We start from the raw sequence: 21993 nt of genomic DNA on the forward strand, positions 1-21993 counted from the left end.
TACAAGTCTTGCTATAAAACCACAGTGTGTTAAATGCATCTCAGCTTACACTCTATGTTGTTAAGTTTGCAAATCAGAGGTCAAATTTGTACTATGTTTTAATTAACTTCGATAGTCTTCATGTTACTTAACAAGCAAAGTGCACCAGCCATGGGGAATTCACGGACAGAAGTGATCACCTCATTGTCTGTGCATTGCGGCCAACAGGATGCTTCCCGAGGCTCAATCATACTGGCAGAATGGGCGTACTCTATGCTTTTCTCAAAGATTAAACACCTTTATTATAGATAGTGGGCTTCCCTGGTGGCTCAGATGGTAAAAAATCTGCCTGCACTGCAAGAGACCAGAGTTTGATCCCTGGGGGAATATTCCCAGGAAAAGAGAAAGGCCAGTATTCTTGCCTAGAATTCCATGGACAGGGAAGACTTGCAGGCTACAGTCCTTGGGGACACAGAGAGTCAGATAAGGGGTATCCTAAATCAGTGTTTGCTATGTATTTTTTCTCATGCTATGCATTTTCCCCTCATATTGTGAATCATCTCACAATATGATTCAGGATGATGCTTGTAATAATTACATGGGACTCCTATCCTGAAACTTTCTTGACTTTATTTTCATTTGAATAGCAGTCTAGTGACTCCTTAGGAAATTCCTGTAACAGAAATAAAGGGCAGTACCAAAAAAACCCGTTTTACAAATGAGGAAGTGGTGGTTACTTACCCTAGGCTCAGATTCCCACTGAAAAGTCAGGACAGAAGAGTTTGTATCAGAGCCTACTGTTAAAGCTTCAAAAAGAGAATAATTTCTTTCCTAGCAAGATGTTCAAACTTATCAGTTGATCCCAAGATCATTTAATTCTCTTTAGCTTTGTGCCAGCACCAGTTGCTATTTATCACCAGACTTGGAAAGGGAGAAAGAGGTTGGAGGGATGGCATGTGGATTTCTTCAAATTAAGATATAATTGTCTTATAGCATTATATTGATTTTAGGTATATAACATAATAATTGGATACATGTGCAATTGGGGAAATGATTACCTAAATAAATTTAGTTAACATCCATAACACATAGTTAGCAACTTCCAAATATATAATACAGCATGGTTAACTATAGTCATTGTGCTATAAAGTACAGGATTCATTACCTTATAACTGGAAGTTTATTCCTTTTGACCCTCTATGCCCATTTCACCCAACTCTCTCTCTGACAACTACCAATCTCTGTATCTATGAGTTCAGATGTTTTTAGATTCCACATATCTGTGTGATTCATTTCATTTAGGCTAATGCCCTCAAGGCTCCTATTCATACTGTCAAAAAGTGGCATGATTTTCTTCTTTTTTAAATAATTTTCCATTATTTTCTTTCTTTATTCACCCATCAGTGGACAATTATTTGTTTCCATGCATTGGTTATAAACAATACTGCAATGAATGTGGAGGTACAGATACATTTTTGAGTTAATGTTTTGTTTCCTTTGACTAACTACCCAGAAGCGGAATTGCTGGATCATATGGTAGTTCCATTTTTAATTTTTTGAGGAACCTCCACACTGTTTTCCATAATGATTGTACCAACTTACATCCCCACCAACAGTGGAAGGGTCCTCGATTTTCCAAACCCTTGTCAACACTTGCTACGACTTGTCTTTTTGATAATAGCCTTTCTAGCATGTGAGAAGTGGTATTTGATTGTTGTTTTGATTTGCACTTTCTTGATAATTAGTGATGTTAAGCTCTTTTTCATATATCTATTAAAAAAAACATCTGCATTTGTTTTTTGGAAAAATGTCTATTCAAGTCCTCTGCCCTTCTTGAAATCAGATTGTCTGGGTTTAGGGGTTTTGCTTTTTGTTTATTTGCTGTTGAGTTGTATAAGTTTTTTGTATATTTTGGATATTACCCTCTTATCAGATGTATGTTTTGTAATTCTTTTCTCCCAATAGGCACGCTGTCTTTTCATTCTGTTGCTGGCTTCCTTTGCTGTATACAGCATTTTAGTTTGATGTAATCTCATTTGTTTATCTTTGTTTTTGTTGCCTTTGCTTTTAGTGTCAAATCCAAAAATATTATTGTCAAGACAGATGCCAAGGAGCATATCCCCTATGTTTTCTTCTAGAAGCTTTATGGTTTTAAGTCTTAGATTCAAGACTTTAATCTATCTTGAGTTCATTTTTCTGTATGGAATATAAAAATGACTAAACAGAAACGTCAATTAAATAGAATTGGGAGGCCAGAATGGGGAGCTCTCCTGATAGCAGAGCCCAGCAAGAAGAAAGACCCCTATTATTTCCTGGCAAGGACTCGGCCAATGAAAACCCATGAACTCTCTGTTTACTTTAATCCTCCCAACTTCTTTTCCCCCCTATAAAAGTATCCTTCTTTCATTGCTGTATGGGGACTTTCGTGTAGCCCACCATAGTTGCAGACCTTGAATTACAATTCCCTACTGATCCCAAATAAACCCATCTTTGCTAGAGCAATATCTGGCAATTATTTCAGGTCAACAGGTGTAAGATAGTGGTCCAGTTTCATTCTTTTGTATGTGGCTTTTCAGTTTTCCCAACACCACTTATTGAAGAAGAGACTGTCCTTTTCACTGTATCTCCTTAGGTCCTTTGTTATAAATTAATTTACCATATAGGCATGGGTCTATTCCCAGGCTCTCTGCTCCACTGATCTGTGTGCCATACCATATTGCTTTTATTACTGTAGTTTCATAGTATAGTTTGAAATCTGGGAGCATCATAGGTCCAGGTTTGTTATTTTTCATGATTACTTTGGCTATTCAGTGTCTTTTGTGGTTCCACACAAATTTTAGTGTTGTTTGTTCTATTTCTGTGAAAAATGTCATTGGAATTTTGGTGGGGATTAAGCTGAATCTGTAGATTACTTTGGACAGTATGGACATTTTAACAATATTGATTCTTCGAATCCATGGGCACAGAGTATCTTTTCATTTATGTGTGTCTCCTTCAATTTTTTCACTGTTGTCTTACATTTTCAATGTACATGTCTTTCATTCCTTGGTTAACTTTATACTTTGATATTTTATACTTTTTGAGGCAATCATAAATGTATCTGATTTCTTAATTTCTCTGCTAGTTCATTATTAGTATATAGAAATGCAACTAATTTTTGTATGTTGATTTTGTATCCTCCAACTTTACTGAGTTTATTAGTTCCAACAGGTTTTTTGGTGGAGTTTTTAGGGTCTTCTATATATAATACCATGTCATCTACAAAGGAGACAGTTTTATGTCTTCCTTTCCAATTTGAAGGACTTTTATCTAACTGTTGTAGATAAGACTTTCAATATTATACTGAACAAAAATAGGAGGAGTGAGCATCCTTGTCTTCTGCCTAATCTTAGAGGAAATGTTTTCAACTTTTAACTGTTGAGTATGATGTTACTTGTGGGCTTGTTATACATGACATTTATTATGCTGAGGAACAATACCTCTATACCTACTTTGTTGAAAATTTTCATCATGAAAGAATATTGAATTTTATCAAATGCTTTTTCTGCATCTGTGGAAGTGATATCATTTTTATCCTTCATTTTGTTAATGTGGTTTATCACATTGATTCACAGATGTTGAACCATTGTTGCGTCCCTGGAATAATTTCAACTCAATCATAGTGTATGATCCTTTCAATGTACCAGTGAATTCAGTTTGCTGATATTTTGTTGAAGATTCCTGCATTACTGTTCAGTGGGGATATTGGCCTATAATTTTATTTTCTTGGTGTTTGATTTTGGTGTCAGGGTAATGCTGGCCTTGAAAAATGATTTTAAAAACGCTCCCTTCTCTTCTATTTTTTGCAAGAGTTTAAAAAAGACTGGTATTAATTCTTCTTTCAGTGTTTGTTAGAATTCATCAATGAAGCCATCTGGTCCTGAACTTCGTTTGTCGAGTACAATGCATTTTTAATAAAGCAGTTTCAAAGAGAACTCTGTGTCTTAATAAACAGACAATATGAGAGGTGTGCTTACCCAGACAATCATTCTCTTAGGGAACATTGGTTTAATTTCAACATTGTAGTAATTCTAGCACTAACTCAATAGAAGCTCTTTCTCCTTTACATCAGTTATACTTAAATGTTACTGAATCAAAACAACCATAAAATTAAAGAAAATACTGTATACTGGCAACCTATAACAAATATGCCAAAATATCAATAATTTGTCCAATTTTTCATGGCATAATGATCAGTAAATGCCATGTCATTGCTCCAGTAGATCTCTAGGCCATTGTAGCTTCATGGCTGAGAACTGAGGCCAGGCCAAACTCCCCATAAGGGACCATATAATCCCATATTTGATCCTCTCCCAAAATTTTACATGCCCAAAACACTAGCCCAAGTAAGAATCAGAATGCTCTTCTTCTTAAAGACCAATAACTCCTATTGCCTTTGGTGCCTCAGTCCCTGAATCCAGGGTCCTGGCTGCCTTCACCATGGCTAGGGAACAACTCCTACCAACATTCTTAGATGGTCATCATTCCTTAAGGTTTGATAGTTCCCTGATGGCTCAGACGGTAAAGCGTCTGCCTACAATGCAGGAGACCCGGGTTCAATTCCTAGGTTGGGAAGATCTCCTGGAGAAGGAAATGGCAACCCACTCAGTATTCTTGCCTGGAAAATCCCATGGACGGAGGAACCTGGTAGGCTACAGTCCACGGGGTCACAAAGAGTCAGACACGACTGAGCGACTTCACTTTCACTTTTCACCTTCTTTAAAAGATAGGTTCAGACAGGAGCGCTCCATGACAAAACCAGCCTGTGTGCCAAATAGGATAAGTTCTTTACTTCAGTAACACGGACACTGCTCTAGGTGAGTGTCTGGACTGGAATTATGTGCTTCCAGGGTCAACTAATTCACAGTCTCACAACCAGAGCTTCTGCTTAGCCTCCAGCCCTCATCCTGAGACAGAACCGCACCCATCAGAGACACACATTCTGGTAGGGATGGATTCACTTGGGAGTGACACTGCTCTTCCCTACAGACAAGCTGAAATGAAGGCTGCGGTAATTAATTAAAAATGTTTAACAAATTTGGATTCCAAAAGAAAGGCATCATTATGGGGCCCACCTCCTCAGAGGAAACTCCTCTACTTTTATGCAAATTTATGGTTAGAGATGAATTCTTAATGAAAGGTTTCTCCCTCTGCCTCTCAGGTAGTAACTAAACTCAAAGGGGTCTAAGAGAAAAAGGGTAACATCTACTGCCTACACCCTGAACAAATACTCTGGCACAGCTAAAATGTCATTTTCAAGGACTATATATATACACAAGGACTATATATATCACAAGGACTATACACATATATGTGTTTATATAAATATATAGATAGATAAATATGTGTGTGCATATATATCTGTGTGTGTAATGCCTTGTAGATGATAATGCTATCAACAAAAACTACCTGTTTAATGAAAGGTAGCTATTGTTATTAAAAACATAATCATACAGTGCATGGATTCTGCTGGGCCACTTCTTAACTAAATATAGGAAAAATCACATGGAATGGCAACAAGCATTTATTTCTACTTTCTTAGCCTTCTAAACATTCATTCATATATATATATATGAAAGTGTGGTATTCACTCAGTTGTGTCCAGGGAATTTTCCTGACCCAGGGATCAAACCTAGGTCTCCCACATTGCAGGCAGATTCTTTACTATCTGAGCCACCAAGGAAGCCTATATATACATATATATATATATATATATATATATATATATATATATATATATACAGAGAGAGAGAGAGAGAGAGAGGCTGTGTCCTCATATGACACATAAGCCCTCATTTATATATGGGCTTCCTTGGTGGCTCAGATGGTAAAGAATCTGCCTAAAATATAGGAGACCCAGGTTTCAGTCCCTGGGTCAGGAAGATCCTCTGGAGAAGGGAATGGCTACCCACTCCAGTATTATAGACTGGAGAATTCCATGGACAGAGGAGACTGGTGGGCTACAATCTATGGGGTCACAAAGAGTCAGACATGACTGAGCGACTAACACTTTCACACTTTCATATACATAAATATACACATATATACATACATACACGCAATGGAATACTACTCATCCGTGGAAAAAAAGAATGAAATAATACCATTTGCAACAACATGGATGGACCTAGAAATTGTCACACTAAGTGAAATAAGCAGAAAGACAAATACCATATGACATCACTTACACATGGAATCTAAAACATGATGTAAATGAAGCCTATCTATGAAACAGAGATAGAGTTACATAGAAAACAGACTTGTGGTTGCCAAGGGGGAGCAGGGGTTGGGGAGGGAAGTACCAGAGTTTCAGATTAGCAGTTGTAAACTAATATATACAGGATGGACAAACAAGGTCCTACTGTATAGCAAAGGGGACTATATTCAATATGCTGTGATAAACCATAATGGAAAAGAATGTGTGTGTGTGTGTGTGTGTGTGTGTGTGTGTGAATGTGTATCATACAATCTTCACAACCACCCTATGAGAAAGCTACTATTATTATCCTCACTTTAAAGATGGGAAAATTAAGGCCCAAGTTCACACAGCTTGGAAGTGGCAGAGCAAGCATTTAAACTCAGTCCATCTGAACTCTGGAGTGTTTTTAACCACTGGGCTCCACTGCCTAAGGTGGAATCATTTCCCCTGGAGCACTGCCAGAGAAGGTGTTACTCTGGTGGTCTTGCTGTCTCATATTTCTTCAGATGATCCTGGGACCTTAGGATTTTTTTTTTTTTCCTACAGCTCACACTAGTGGAGCATCTATGTCACTTCAAGAAGTTCAAAGACTGAACTGGTCACTTATTTAGGCAACAGTACAATGTGACTTCCTGCCCCCTAGTAGCACTGTATTGGGCACTGAGAATGTACAGGGTAGAGAGAAGGTGGCCCTGCAGAAGCCCGGCCTGATGTGATGGTCCTCAGAGAAAGATGGGCCTGTGAGAGGTAATTGGTTTAGCAGAGGTCATGAGAGTGGGGCCCTCATGATGGGAGTAGTGTCCTTATAAGGAGAGATACTGGAAAGTCTGCTCTCTCTGTCATACGAGGATACAGCAAGAAATTGGCAGTCTGTCAACCCAAGAAGGAAGTCCTCACTAGAAACCAATCATGCTGGCACCTTGATCTGAGACATGTGGTCTCTAGAAAATAAGTTTCTGTTGGTAAGGTCACCTAGTCCATGGTATTTTGTTATGGCAGCTCAAGCTAAGACAGACACAGACGACCTTTAATGACAAAGACAGGATAGACACTCAAATCTGTGTTCATGGAAGAGATTCAAACTAGAGTGAGAAACCATATTTAGACGTTCACTGGCATTTATGCATTTTAATAGAGAAAGTAAACAGGGAAGGATGAGTGTTTATTATGCTGGCAGATAATTTTTTTCATCACTACTCTTGATACCACTTACTGAACATTTAACATAATATCTTCTCATTTAATCCTCCAAACAACCCTATGTGAACTGGAATTTAGAGGGACAAGGTCATCTCCACAGAGCATGCAGCAATATTGGTAGGACAAAGATGGGACCCTGGCTTTGACTGCAAAGCCCCCCAACTCTGCCTTGCAGCATGCAGAAGGTAGCAGGACAGGTCTGGGTTTTTCTGACCAAGCTTCCAAAGCAGCTAAAATCCAGGAAGATGGAGATTCAGCAAACAATACCTAGAATCAAAACCCAACAGGGTGCTTCTTTTTAGCTCCTTTCAAGACAAAGGAAAGGAGCAGCTTCTTATTGTAACATGATTCTCCCTTTGAAATTAATCCAGGGTGAATAAAAAGATAGCATCAGCCAAAGATGCACATGGAGACTGTGATGAATCTCAAAAAATCCTCCATGGGACTTAGCTAAATCTAGATAATCATTGCTTGTGTCATTTAATCTTAGATCATATTTCCTTTCGGGCTTCCCTGATAGCTCAGTTGGTAAAGAATCTGCCTGCAATGCAGAAGACCCTGGTTCAATTCCTGGGTCGGGAAGATCCACTAGAGAAGAGATAGGCTACCCACTTCAGTATTCTTGGGCTTCCCTTGTGCCTCAGCTGGTAAAGAATCTGCCAGGAATGTGGGAGATCTGGGTTTGATCCCTGGGTTGGGAAGATCCCCTGGAGAAGGGAAAGGCTGCCCGCTCCAGTGTTCTGGCCCAGAGAATCCCATGAACTGTATAGTCCGTGGGGTCACAAAGAGTCGGACACGACGGAGTGACTTTCACTCTTCTCACTTTTCATATTTCCCTTCAGGCAAGTGTGAAAACTGGGAAGGATTTGATGCTTAAAATTGAACAACGAGACAGTGCATAAAGATTTCGGATTTGAAATCCAGTGTACTCTGTTCTCCCTTCACTCAGAAAACCTGTGCTCTAAAGTGAATTAGTGGAAGAATGAAAAGTTGGGTGACGCTTATGGAGCCATTGCAGTATGGCTGCATCTTCTGCCTGAAACTCTGCTCATCTGAGCGTTTTTCTTAGGAACAGCCCAGTAGTTAAGAAAAATTACCCCACAAATCAGTGTAGGCATTCTTTGTCAAGCATCTGGCAGGTTGTTAAATGCATAATTTCTTTCTTTCCCAGTCAAATGATTTCAGCATAATGTATTACCAGATTGCCCTTTGTTTCTGAACAAATGATGATAGGAAGCAATCTCTGTCTAACCACAAAGGTATAAATAGTGAATAATCTTGGTTCTCTTTAAAATGTAATGCAACAAACTGTGGAGCCCTGAATTCAAAGACACACTGTGCAACTTTCTCTCAATTTTTTATGAGTATTTTCTATCTCCCAAGATTATTCTAAAGAATAAGGAGAATGATACATTCAGAGATAAACAGATGATAAATGTTTGCTCTACTTGTTTTGCTATAAGCGTAAATTCTATCTCAGGAATTACAAAGTATTCACACATGTGAGCAGAATTCAATAGCATAATCAAATAAGCCTTAAGAAAATGTTCTATTGATAAGCATTTTAAAATATTCATAATTGTTGTTGCTCTGTATGCTAATTAAGCAAATTCAAATTTATATAAAGTGTAGTATTTAATGTTTACACAAATTTTACTTTTATCTGTCAAATAACATATTCCTCCTTTTCCCAAAAGAATTTAAAACAGATTATAACAAAAGATACAGCTAAGAAAAGTAGAAATTCTCCAATCAGAGGACTAAGAAGAAGATGCAGACATTGTGACTATAGGATAATATCATAGCTGCCACTGAGGTTCTGCATACCCTCACACTAAGGTCTAAAACATGACAGACAACAGATAGAAAGACAGAATGAATAATAAACAGTGAGTTACTGTCATTTAGATCAGATCAGATCAGTCGCTCAGTCATGTCCTACTCTTTGCGACCCCATGAATCGCAGCACGCCAGGCCTCCCTGTCCATCACCAACTCCCGGAGTTCACTGAGACTCACGTCCATCAAGTCAGTGATGCCATCCAGCCATCTCATCCTCTGTTGTCCCCTTCTCCTCCTGCCCCCAATCCCTTCCAGCATCTGAGTCTTTTCCAATGAGTCAACTCTTCGCACGAGGTGGCCAAAGTACTGGAGTTTCAGCTTTAGCATCATTCCTTCCAAAGAAATCTCAGGGCTGATCTCCTTCAGAATGGACTGGTTGGATCGGAAAAAATGCGTCTTCCCTTTAAAGAAAATGAATTTTTCCTGGCACTAAACTCAAACCAAGAATTTATATGTTACAGGAAGAGAACTGGTAAATAAAAAAGAACTATATTCTTAGAGCCCCTCTGAATAATCTTTACAACATAAATCAGAACGTCTTTGTGGAGATGAACCATGACGATAACATTCCAGGAATTCCAAGATGGTGGGATCACTCACACAAAGATGCTGAAACAAAGACAAAATGAATACCACTTCCTTGGGGCTAGAGTAGATGAATATCATAAACTCAGAGGACTCCAGAATCCAGGCAGTGGACAGAGGCTATGATGAAGCCAGGGACAAAACAGCAGGAGTATGCTGGGGTCTCTGGCAGACAGAGAAAAGACAGGCTCCCAGAGGGTATCCCTAGCTGTAGAAGAAAGGACACCAACAACACATTCTTTGCAAGGAAATCCAACCCACAGGCCATGAGATTATATCCCCAGTTCAGTTCAGTTGCTCAGTCATGTCCCACTCTTTGCAACCCCATGGACTGCAGCACACCAAGCTTCTCTGTCTATCACCAATTCCTGGAGCTTACTCAAACTCATGTTCATTGAGTTGGTGATGCCCTCCAACCATTTCATCCTCTGTCATCCCCTTCTCGTCCTGCCTTCAATCTTTCCAAGCATCAGGGTCTTTTCTAGTGAGTCAGTTCTTCGCATCAGGTGGCCAAAGTATTGGAGTTTCAGCATCAGTCCTTCCAATGAATATTCAGGATTGATTTCCTTTAGCATAGACTGGTTGGATCTCCTTGCAGTCCAAGGGACTTTCAAGTGTCTTCTCCAACACCACAGTTCAAAAGCAACAATTCTTCAGTGCTCAGCTTTCTTTATAGTCCAACTCTCACATCCATACATGACTACTGGAAAAAACATAGAAAAAGGGAACCCTCTTACACTGTTGGTGGGAATGCAAACTAGTACAGCCACTATGGAAAAGAGTGTGGAGATTCCTTAAAAAACTGGAAATAGAACTGCCTTATGATCCAGCAATCCCACTGCTGGGCATACACACCAAGGAAACCAGAACTGAAAGAGACACATGTACCCCAATGTTCATCGCAGCACTGTTTATAATAGCCAGGACATGGAAGCAACCTAGATGCCCATCAGCAGATGAATAGATAAGAAAGCTGTGGTACATATACACAATGGAGTATTACTCAGCCATTAAAAGGAATACATTTGAATCAGTTCTAATGAGGTGGATGAAACTGGAGTCTATTATACAGAGTGAAGTAAGCCAGAAAGAAAAACACCAATACAGTATACTAATGAATATATATGGAATTTAGAAAGATGGTAACAATAACCCTGTATGCGAGACAGCAAAAGAGACACATATGTATAGAACAGTCTTTTGGACTCTGTGGGAGAGGGAGAGGGTGGGATGATTTGGGAGAATGGCATTGAAACATGTATAATATCATATATGAAATGAATCGCCAGTCTAGGTTCGATGCATGACACAGGATGCTTGGGGCTGGTGCACTGGGATGACCCAGAGGGATGGTACGGGGAGGGAGGTGGGAGGGGGGTTCAGGATGGGGAATACATGTACACCCGTGGTGGATTCATGTTGATGTATGGCAAAACCAATACAATATTGTAAAGTAATTAGCCTCCAATTAAAATAAATTTATATTAAAAAAATAAACATTAAAAAATAAATAAAAGGCAGAGACATTACTTTTCAAAAAAAGAAAAAACATAGCTTGTCTGCAGGCAAACAAAAATCATGTGTGAAATACTTCCAGTCAGATACGCTGTCAGTAATTACATGCAACATCAAAACGCAGTTTTAAGCACAACCTGCAAAACACAGTTTTAAGTACCAAAAGGACATGGATAAACCTGGCCTGGGAAATAGCTACCATGTGACTCATAATTTTAGCCCTGAAAATATAACTTTTCTGATTTAGGAATACAGTCCAAATATTTTATACATACATATATATATATACATATATATATATATATAGAGAGAGAGAGAGAGAGGGAGAGACATAATGACCATATATATTTGTCAATATATTGACTATATGTATTTATAATATGACAATACATATATTGACTATATTGACTATATATATTTAAAATTCCATTAACTAATTCATTTATAATAGATTTTTAGTATAATCACTTCTAATTTTTCATGTCTAGGCTTCAAGGCACTAAAATATGTAGTCTGTTACTGACTGGATTTTTTTTTGCATCTTTTTGAAATACTTTTAAAGACACAGTCAACACCTGAAGATATTCTCTATGTTGAAACACTTTTGAATCATATTTTGTAGCCCTATCTAACCCCACTGTCTTCCTCAGAAGTAACTGATTTGATGTGAATCCTTTCAGTCCTTTTAAAGATACATTTATAGTCATATAAATGCAAATGGAGATATATTTAGGTTTTTATATGAAATATTTATACAAGTATTACATAATATGTTGCAACTTGATTTATTCAAGTAAAAAAACCAAAGTCCTCATGTATAGACACTCCTATATACATGTTTTTTATTTATTTACTTTGAAATGTTTTTCAAAAAACATTTTAATCCCGTTATTCAGCTAAACGTATTATGTCAAAATGTATCTTCTTTAGAGTCAAATTTTTACAAGATTTTTGTCTGTCTTAGGGCCTATTTATAACTCTGAACTTCTAAAAGTATTAATAAGAATTGATGGGTATCCTACGTTAATAACAAGAACTCTTGAGTAGAAATTGATTTGTGTCAAGTAAGAAAATGATCATCCATCCTGTAGAATCTGGTCATAGAAAGTTCACTCAGTTCACTCAATTTATTACTCTTTCCTTAAAGAAGAAAAGCTTCCAACTGGATCTCTCACTGCTGCTCTCAATGTTCTGTAGTTTCACTAAAAGTCTTGTCCATATGCTTCCTGTTCTTTTTGCTTCTCTGCCTGACCACCTGCCTCTCCTAATGATGAGGCCCTTCCCTATGGCAACATGTGTTCAAGCTCAGCATGCCTTCAAGAGCAGCTCACTAAACCCCCTCTCCAAAATCACTCACTTCCTTCATTTTTCCAATCTCAGCTGTGCTCCCTTGCACAAGTCACTAGACACTGAGTCTAAGAGAATTAGAGAATCTCTCAATTGCCCCCCAGTCCTCGTGTGCAGTAGTTCTAACAATGCACACTCTTGGTGAACTCCCACTGCATGTATCACATGCTCATCTTTGTGGGGTTCACGCAAGTCCCCCTTGTGGGTGGAGCCTGACTTACCCACCAGGCTAGACAGAGGAGGTGGAGGGAGGGCCTGCCTGGAGAGCACTCAGTGGTGAGCATTTTATTTGAAAATCTCACTATGATTTGGAATCTTACTATTTTTTTTTTTTGCTTTTTAACAGTTTTATTGACGTTTAACTGACATACAATAAACTCCATATATTTATAGTGTAAAATCTACACCTAAACGTATTTGTAAGTTGTGTTTTGACACATTCATGCAATTGGAAAACCATTAGCCCAATCAAGACAATGAACATATATACACCAGCTCCAAAAGCGTCCATGTCCCGTTTTGCACATGTTTAATTCAAAAATTCTTTCTTCAGTTAGGTGACTATATAATTAGATTATTCTGTATGTAAATGATATTTCACTACCTCAGACTTAACCATAGTTGCTTAATTAGATTTCAGCAAGGCCCACATCTTCCAGCTTTGATTAGGAATCATCTTATTTTCTGAAGTACTATTTTTCAAACTTTTTCTGAGGCAATCAATCCTATCAGTGACTCTTCTCATTATTGGGAGTGGTTCTAACATAGCCTTATGATAAAAATCCTTAGTCCTGGATATGGCTTAACTGAGAGAAGTATCTCAGCAGATTTTCCAACACAGTCTTTAAAAAAGCAACTCTACAAAATACTCACACATCAGCAATCACTATACTATAATCATAACATTTTAGAACAAGAGGCATTAATAACTTGACAAATATTTAAAGAAACAGAAGGAAAGTTAGGCTGTTCTGGTTCTTATTCAGTTGCTAAGTCATGTCTGACTCTTTATGACCTCATGGATTGCAGCACATCAGGCTTCCCTGTCCTTCACTATCTCCAGGAGTTTGCTCAAATTCAAGATCATTGAGTCAATGATGCCATCCAGCCATCTTATTTTTTGTTGCCCACTTCTACTCCTGCCCTCAATCTTTTCCAAAATCAGGGTCCTTTCCAGTGAGTTAGCTCTTTGCATCAGGTGGCCAAAGTATTGGAGCTTAAGCTTCAGCATCAGTCTTCCAATGAATATTCAGGGTTGATTTCCTTTAGGATTGACTCGTTTGATCTCCTGGCTGTCCAAGGGACTCAAGAGTCTTTTCCAGCACCACAATTTGAAAGCATCAATTCTTTGGCACTCAACCTTTTTTATGGTTCAACTTTCACATCTGTACATGACTACCGGAAAAACCATTGCTTTGACTATATGGATCTTTGTTGGCAAAGTGATGTCTCTGTTTTTTAATACACTGTCTAGGTTTGTCATAGCTTTCCTTCCAAGAAGCAAGTGTCTTCTAATTTCATGGCTGCAGTCATCATCCACAGTAATTTTAGAGCCGAAGAAAAGAAAATCTGTCATTGCTTCTACCTTTTCCCCTTCTATTTGCCATGAAGTGATAGGACTGGATGCCATGATCTTTGCTTTTTGAATGCTGAGTACAAAGTCAGATTTTTCACTCTCCTCTTTCACCTTTATCAAGACACTCTTTAGTTCCTCTTCTTTTTCTGCCATTAGGAAAGTCAGGCCTCTTGCCCATAAAATAATTCACTCAATGAGTATGAACCCCACCACCACTACCTCACACACACACCAATCCTTGAAGATCACCTCTAAAGAAACCTTCTCAGCCATGACACCTTCCATGGCACTGTGAGTATCAGAGAACAAACCCCAAAACTAAACACTTTAATATTCAAGGAACAGAACTGCTTGAAACAAATCTTTTATGATCATATATTTTTAAAATAATGACCTCATAAAAAGTGAAGAATGGTCAGCACAGGGAGCATCACATGATAATGATGAAATTTACCAGGCAACAAAAAGCTAAGCCACAAGACGCAGACAAGACCATGTAGATTTCACTCGAAGCTGGCAGGGGCATCACAGCAAATCTCTGGTGATGCATGAATTGTGTCAGTTTCCACTTGTTGACTGGAAGTGAGGTAGAGGCTGGATAAACATGAGAATGTATCTGTGTGTCTGTGTATGTGACTGACGAGCTTTTAGAGAGGCTAAAATATCTGTAAGCAATTGCAGAAATGACTTCATCTAGAACAGACCAGTCCCAGACACTCTGAGAACATTATCTTCCACTGAAGTTTAATTCCTTGATGATGAACTGACCTGAAAATCTGAGAATAGTCACATGTGCCCAATTTATCTTGCACCTCCCAGACTGAACAGTCTGTATCCAGATATGGTTGGGTGAGGAGTGACAGAATTCATAAACGCAGAGGAGAAGAAGCCCAGCTGTGATAGCAAACACATGAACTGACAAAATAGGGCTTGCTGCTTTCAAAACAGGCACTTCTGTTTCATCTGCTCACTTAATAATTGTGAGATGACACCGCAGTCACAATGAAACAGAAAGAAGGATGGAAGGAAGGAGGGATGGAAGCATACCGGTCAGAAGCAGAGAGCACAGCAGTCAGGCCATCTGGGCTTGAAAGCTGGTGCCAGTATATACATACAGAGTTGGATAGACTCTTTATTCTTAGTGAGCTTCATGTGTAAACTGGAGATAATACCACAGAATCTTCACTGGATCATTCTGAGGATGAAATAAATCAGTATAAGTAAAGTTCAAAGAACAGTGCCTGGCATACTATAAGCTACTATCATCCCAGTATTTCTTTTTACCATCTAATTTGTATTTAACATCCAAACAACTGAAGAGAAATAGGTGAAAATAAAATAGTTTGGATCCTAGGTGGCAGGGATAGGAAATCGGCTTATTTTTTAATGGGACTTATGCTAAGAGAACTGGAGTAAGGTGTTTGTCTCGTGGATCCCCTGGGTGGTCGGTGCCCGGTAAGCCTCGTACACGGTGGAACCACAACCCCACCAGCACCAACACCAACAGTCCAACACCACCAGCCTCCCCCATTGCTCGTTTCCATGACAGCTTCCCTCTTCTCTTCCTTTTTGCAAAGCAGCCTCCTCCTCTCTGAAACCCTGTCAGGAGATACAGGACTGACACAACATGAGCCTTACATCCCACATTGCAGGAACTCAGAGCCAGGTTTACTTTCCTCAGTTCCAGTTTTGAAAACCTTCCCAGGGAAGGCTTTCTGTAGCCCGTCCCCCGGGCAGCTCTGAGAGGTCCAGGTGGATGAGCAGGGACAGCTCCCAACACAGTGAGGCTGCGGGCACTCCCAAGCACACTGGGACACTTTCTAAAAGGTTTTTACATGAAAAGAAGATGACATGAGGGCACAAATACAGTTTTTTCTCAAATCCATGCCTGCCTTCTCCTCTGTCAGGTTTCCTCACTTGGCTTTTCTCAAAAGCTGAGTAAGACTCCAAGAGCAAAAGGAAATCTCCAAACTTCATGAAACTTCCCCACACTTGGAACAGAACCGTGTTTGTATGATGCTCATCTCTGAATGGGTCTTGCTTGTTATATATTGTTTGTTTGGTCTACATTCCAAGTCTAGATGCCAAAGTTACTTGGAGGAATCTCATTCTTGGTCCTAACCATGGGTTTCTGCTTTTAAGTTTCAACTTAGAAAATCCTGTAAACTGATTCATGTAGTTGAAATGTTGTGGTTATGTACCATAACAGTTTTAGTAAACAAAAAACACTTTATGTTCTGTTTAAAAGTCTGTTGCAATTTGTTTAGCATATGGGTATATGTGTGCATGTGTGCATGTTTTTTTAATGACATTTTCCAAATTTTTATTTTCATTAATAAAGTGATATGCTTCCTTTAAAACAATGGATACACCATTAAGGAAGACACTGTTATCCTCTTATACGTGCTGTGTGCTCAGTTGCTCAGTCATGTGAGACTCTGTGACCTGATGGACTGCAGCCCGCCAGGCTCCTCTGTCCATGGGGATTCTTCAGGTAAGAATCCTGGAGTGGGTAGCCTACCCTTTCTTCAGAGGATCTTTCCAATGCAGGAATCAAACAGGGTCTCCTGCACTGCAGGCAGATTCTTTACCAGCTGAGCCACCAGGGAAACCCGTTACCCTCTTATACGTGGGTGCAGCTTTGAAGTGCAGTGCCTGGCAACAGAAGTGGCTCGACAAGCAATTCTTTAAAAACCGAGTCAGGAACAGTGGCCAAGATATCAGAGTAGGAAGACCCTCAACTCACCTCCTCCCAGGTACAGCAAAATTATAGCTACTTACAGAGCTAAGATCTATGAAAACAACCTGAGGACTAGCAGAAAAGATTTTTCACAACTAACAACATAAAGAACTACAAGGCAGGCAGGAGCGGCAGAGACATAGCATAATCAGGAGTGACACCCCCAGGGTCAGCGACCCACAGAAGGGAAGAAAAGCACAATCCAAGAACTCCTCCCCAAGGAGCAAAGGATCCAGCCCGTATCAGGCTCCTCAGCCCAGGGGTCTTGCACGGGGGAAATGAGCCCCCAGAACACCTGGCTTTGAAAACCTGTAAGACTTACATTTGGAAGAGCTGGAGGGCTATGAGAAACAGACATTCCACTCTTACAAAGCATGTGCAAAACGTCACATACTCCAAGTCCCAAGGGCGAGGCAGCAGTTTGAAAAGAGGCTGGGTCAGACCCACATGCTCATCTTGGACAGCCTCCCAGAGAGGCAAGAGGCAACCGGGCTCCCCCTGGGGACACAGATGTTGGCAGAGCCATTTCTAAGAGCTTGTTTTACCACAATAACACTGGCACTGGCACACACAATTCTGGAGCCCTTCCGCTCACCTATTGGCACTGGGAGTTTACCTGCCCATCAGAGGGCCTGGAGAAGGCCTAGGCACACTTGGACCATGCAGACAGCAGTTCAGGGAACCAGCTCCACCCACCAGCAGCAGCCCCATTCTTCTGAGGCATCAACCAATCACACAGAAAGCTAGCCTCGCTCTTCGGTGGGACCACAGTCACCTCAGGAGGCAGAGCCTTGCCCAACTGGACCAGAGGTCGGCCCAGCCCACAAGCGCAACCACAGGAGTTGCCCCACCATAGCAGAAGGGCACAAGCAGCCCACACAAGGGCAACACTAGAGCCTGTAGATCTGGTGACCGGAGGGGAGTGTGGTCCTGGGCCCTCCAGGAGGTCTACTACATGAGACCACTTCTCCAAGATCAGGAAGTGAGACTGACCTACCTAACACACAGAAACAAACACAGGGAATTAGGAACATGAGGAGTCAGAGGAATATGTCCCAACAAAGGAACAACATATAACTTCAGAAAAAAAGAAAGAAAGTTGAAATGAGCTATCTCCCCAATAAAGAGTTCATCATATTGAATCATAAAGGTGCTCACTGAATTCCGGAGGAGAGTAGATGAGTACAGTGAAAATGTCAACAGAAATTTAGAAATTATAAAGATAAACCAAACAGGTCTAATGAATACAACAACAGACATAGAAATTACACTAGAAGGAATCAACAGTAGATTAGATGGCAGAGGAACAGATCAGCAAACTAGGAAACAGTACTGGAAACCACCCAAACTGAAAAGAAAAAAAAAAAAAGAATTTAAAAAAAATGAGAATAGTTTAAGTGATATCTTGGACAATATTGTGGAAAGGAACCCTGAGGAAGAAAAATTTTTATGCATAGGCAGCAATAACTAAATTTAGATTGAAGTTAACTAAATGGATTTTGTTAAGTAAGCTAATGCAAGACTGGATTTGATTCTTCTTTCTGTTAAAAGTGCTCTTTTTTTTTTTTTTATAACAAATTGTGTGAGTTTCTGTGCCCTCAGTGAAAGTATTAGTCCCTCAGCTGTGTCTGACTCTTTGCCACCCCAAGGGCTGTAGCCTGCCAAGCTCCTCTATCCATGGGATTTCCCGGGCAAGAATACTGGAGTGGGTTGTCATTCCCTTCTCCAGGGGAATCTTCCCAACCCAGGGATCAAACCAAAGTCTTCTACATTGCAGGCAGATTCTTTACCATCTGAGCCTTAGTGATCCATATTTATTTTCTTTTAATCATTTCTGTGGCTTTGGTTCAGTGAATGAGTTTTGGTTCAATAACCTATGATCCTGTTGTGTTTTAAAACCTTTTTGATATTTCCATCAAACTTCCAAAATATTAAAATCTAACTAAAGCTCTTTTTCATTGAGTTAGACAAAGCTGTGGTCCTAGTGGGATTAGCCTCCAGCTGACTCTGGATGCTTCAAAGAAACATCTCTGAGACATCTCAGAGAGGAATGTTAAACTAAGTTTGTTTGGTATTTTAATTTTGAAACATTGTTTAGTATTTGAAGGTGAACTTTAGGTTATAATGTATGGATTAATGTCATTAGTATAGATATTCCTAAATTTTATATGGAATTCCTAACATCTGATATGTCCTGATACAATGTTATCAGTCATAATTATAGTGATTATTCTAAAGTGTTATATGTTATCAGTTCAGTTCAGTCACTCAGTCATGTCTAACTCTTTGCAATCCCATGAATCACAGCACGCCAGGCCTCCCTGTCCATCACCAACTCCTGGAGTTAACTCAAACTCATGTCCATCGAGTCAGTGATGCCATCCAGCCATCTCATCCTCTGTCATCTTAATCCCTCCCAGCATCAGAGTCTTTTCCAATGAGTCAACTCTTTCACATGAGGTGGCCAAAGTACTGGAGTTTCAGCTTTAGCATCAGTCCTTCCAATGAACACCCAGGACTGATCTCCTTTAGAATGGACTGGTTAGATCTCCTTGCAGTCCAAGGGACTCTGAAGAGTCTTCTCCAACACCACAGTTCAAAAACATCAATTCTTTTGCATTGCTTTCACAAAATGAAGATTTTCAAGAAGACTCATTAAAAAAATAAACAAATGCTAGCTTCTGATAGCCTTTAATTAATGTCACTGAACTGGATAATAAATGACAAACTCTAATGAAAATCTGATTACTTCACGCCGATCAATAGGAAGCAATTACAAAGGACTGAAGAGATGGATAACTATGATTTATAACTTTAACTTTAGATAATATACCAGTTTTAATCTGTTTTCCAGTAAACCTTTTTCTCTTATGCTGCAACCTATAACAAGTTGATAATGTATGCCTCTGTAAATGAAGGTGAAATACTTATCTTTTTGTCTCTACATGATCTTGCCAGAATTTGCCTTTTCCAGCTGCTTTCCTGTGTATTTGATAGTTTACTACAACTGGATTACAACTAGTTATACTAACCATAGCCTTGACTAGATGGACCTTTGTTGGCAAAGTAATGTCTCTGCTTTTCAATATGCTATCTAGGTTGCTCATAACTTTCCTTCCAAGGAGTAAGCATCTTTTAATTCCATGGCTGCAGTCACCATCTGCAGTGATTCTGGAGCCCAAAAAATAAAGTCTGACACTGTTTCCACTGTTTCCCCATCTATTTCCCATGAAGTGATGGGACCAGATGTCATGATCTTTGTTTTCTGAATGTTGAGCTTTAAGCCAAATTTTTTACTCTCTTCTTTCACTTTCATCAAGAGGCGTTTTAGTTCCTCTTCACTTTCTGCCATAAGGGTAGTGTCATCTGCATATCTGGAGGTTATTGATATTTCTTCCAGCAATCTTGATTCCAGCTTGTGCTTCTTCCAGCCCAGCATTTCTCATGATGTACTCTGCGTAGAAGTTAACAAGTGAAGTCCGGGAGATGGTGATGGACAGGGAGGCCTGGCGTGCTGCGATTCATGGGATTGCAAAGAGTCGGACACAACTGAGTGATTGAACTGAACTGAACTGATACTAACCATTTTGTTTTAATTTGTTCTTTGTTTCTAAATTGTTTATGCTTTGTGACTCTTCTATATAATGACTTTGTCAATGTTACTAGCTACATTACTTATATCCTGTCTATTTTATAAGATTATTGTCTCTTACAGTGTGTAACCAGGCCTTCAACAAATGTAATGATGACTAGGCTACTTGAAGCAATTGATCAGAAATAAAGTTCTGTGTGCAATCAATAATTGTAATAGTATGATTCTAGACATGGGAAGAAGCAACAAGGGAAATATCTCCTGGATCATAATAGATTAGAAGATAGAGGATACAGAGAATCTTTTATTATTTATCAATGAATCTAATCCAAAAATGAACACCTGGAGTGACATATCAATGAGAACTTTGCCTGACCTGGGTTAAGTCTCCCAGCACCATGGTACAAAATTGGTCATGAAATGTCTCCCAAATATTGGTCAAATTTCTGACCAAGATAAAGGATTGAGAAATAGCATATTTCCTGCCATATCAATAAACAAGGATGTCACGGTCATCAGCAATTCTAGCCTTCCGGGGTACTCAGAAAGGAGAACAATACCTGCAATCTAGCAGCCATCAGGCTGTAGCCACTCCCTATGGTAAGCACTGAAGAACTCAGGATGTGAAAAATCACATGATACCGGCCCCAGATAGCTGAGATGCATATGAAAGACATGATTTCAATGAGCCCAGACTCTTGCATCCTCCCATATATAGAAGAGTACTAAGTTCCTTAATTTGAGATATCTGGTTTCTTTAATTCACAAAAAATACTTTTGATGTTCAGACTGCTGCTGCTGCCACTAAGTCACTTCAGTTGTGTCTGACTCTGTGCGACCCCAGAGATGGCAGCCCACCAGGCTCCCCCGTCCCTGGGATTCTCCAGGCAAGAACACTGGAGTGGGTTGCCATTTCCTTCTCCAATGCATGAAAGTGAAAAGTGAAGGTGAAGTCGCTCAGCTGTGTCCGAATTTTAGCGACCCCATGGACTGCAGCCCACCAGGCTCCTCCATCCATGGGACTTTCCAGGCAAGAGTACTGGAGTGGGGTGCCATTGCCTTCTCCTTGATGTTCAGACTACCTGCTCCTTGTTGCAAACTTCTATATAACCTGACTCCCGCCACCCACCGTCTCAGAGCAGTTCTCTCAGGGTGACTTGAGATGCTGTCTCTTGGGCTTGAAGTCCTAAAAATTCCCACCAAATAAAACATAATTCTCAGCTTTTAGCTTGTGACTATTTTTTTAAGCAAAAAAAACATCAAGCATATTAACGTTCACATGGTAGGAATCATAAAAGGAAAAAAGTAAGGGGAAGGGGCAGAGAACTTACTTCAAGAAATAATAGCTGAAAACTTCTCTAACCTGTGGAAGGAAACAGA

At 39.6% G+C, this 21993-nt stretch overlaps 1 protein-coding gene across 5 annotated transcripts in view; it reads right to left on the bottom strand.

The window, feature by feature from the left end:
* LOC147356961 (uncharacterized) overlaps window positions 1–21993 on the bottom strand; it is a 356040-nt gene that overhangs the window by 249502 nt on the left and 84545 nt on the right. For 2 of the 5 annotated variants that reach the window (XM_086345353.1, XM_086345352.1), the window contains one exon: window positions 14630–15476. The exons of 2 other annotated variants lie outside the window; for them this stretch is intronic. The gene's annotated coding sequence lies outside the window, so the exon portion shown is untranslated. Of the gene's footprint in view, window positions 1–14629; window positions 15477–21944; window positions 21977–21993 lie in introns of those variants that run through there. One more of the 5 variants, XM_086345350.1, reaches the window with a different exon arrangement.

This window comes from Bos grunniens, chromosome 16 (genome assembly GCF_055505025.1).
Source record: "Bos grunniens cultivar Pamir isolate PY7600 chromosome 16, Bosgru_T2T1.0, whole genome shotgun sequence".
Taxonomy (NCBI): domain Eukaryota; kingdom Metazoa; phylum Chordata; class Mammalia; order Artiodactyla; family Bovidae; genus Bos; species Bos grunniens.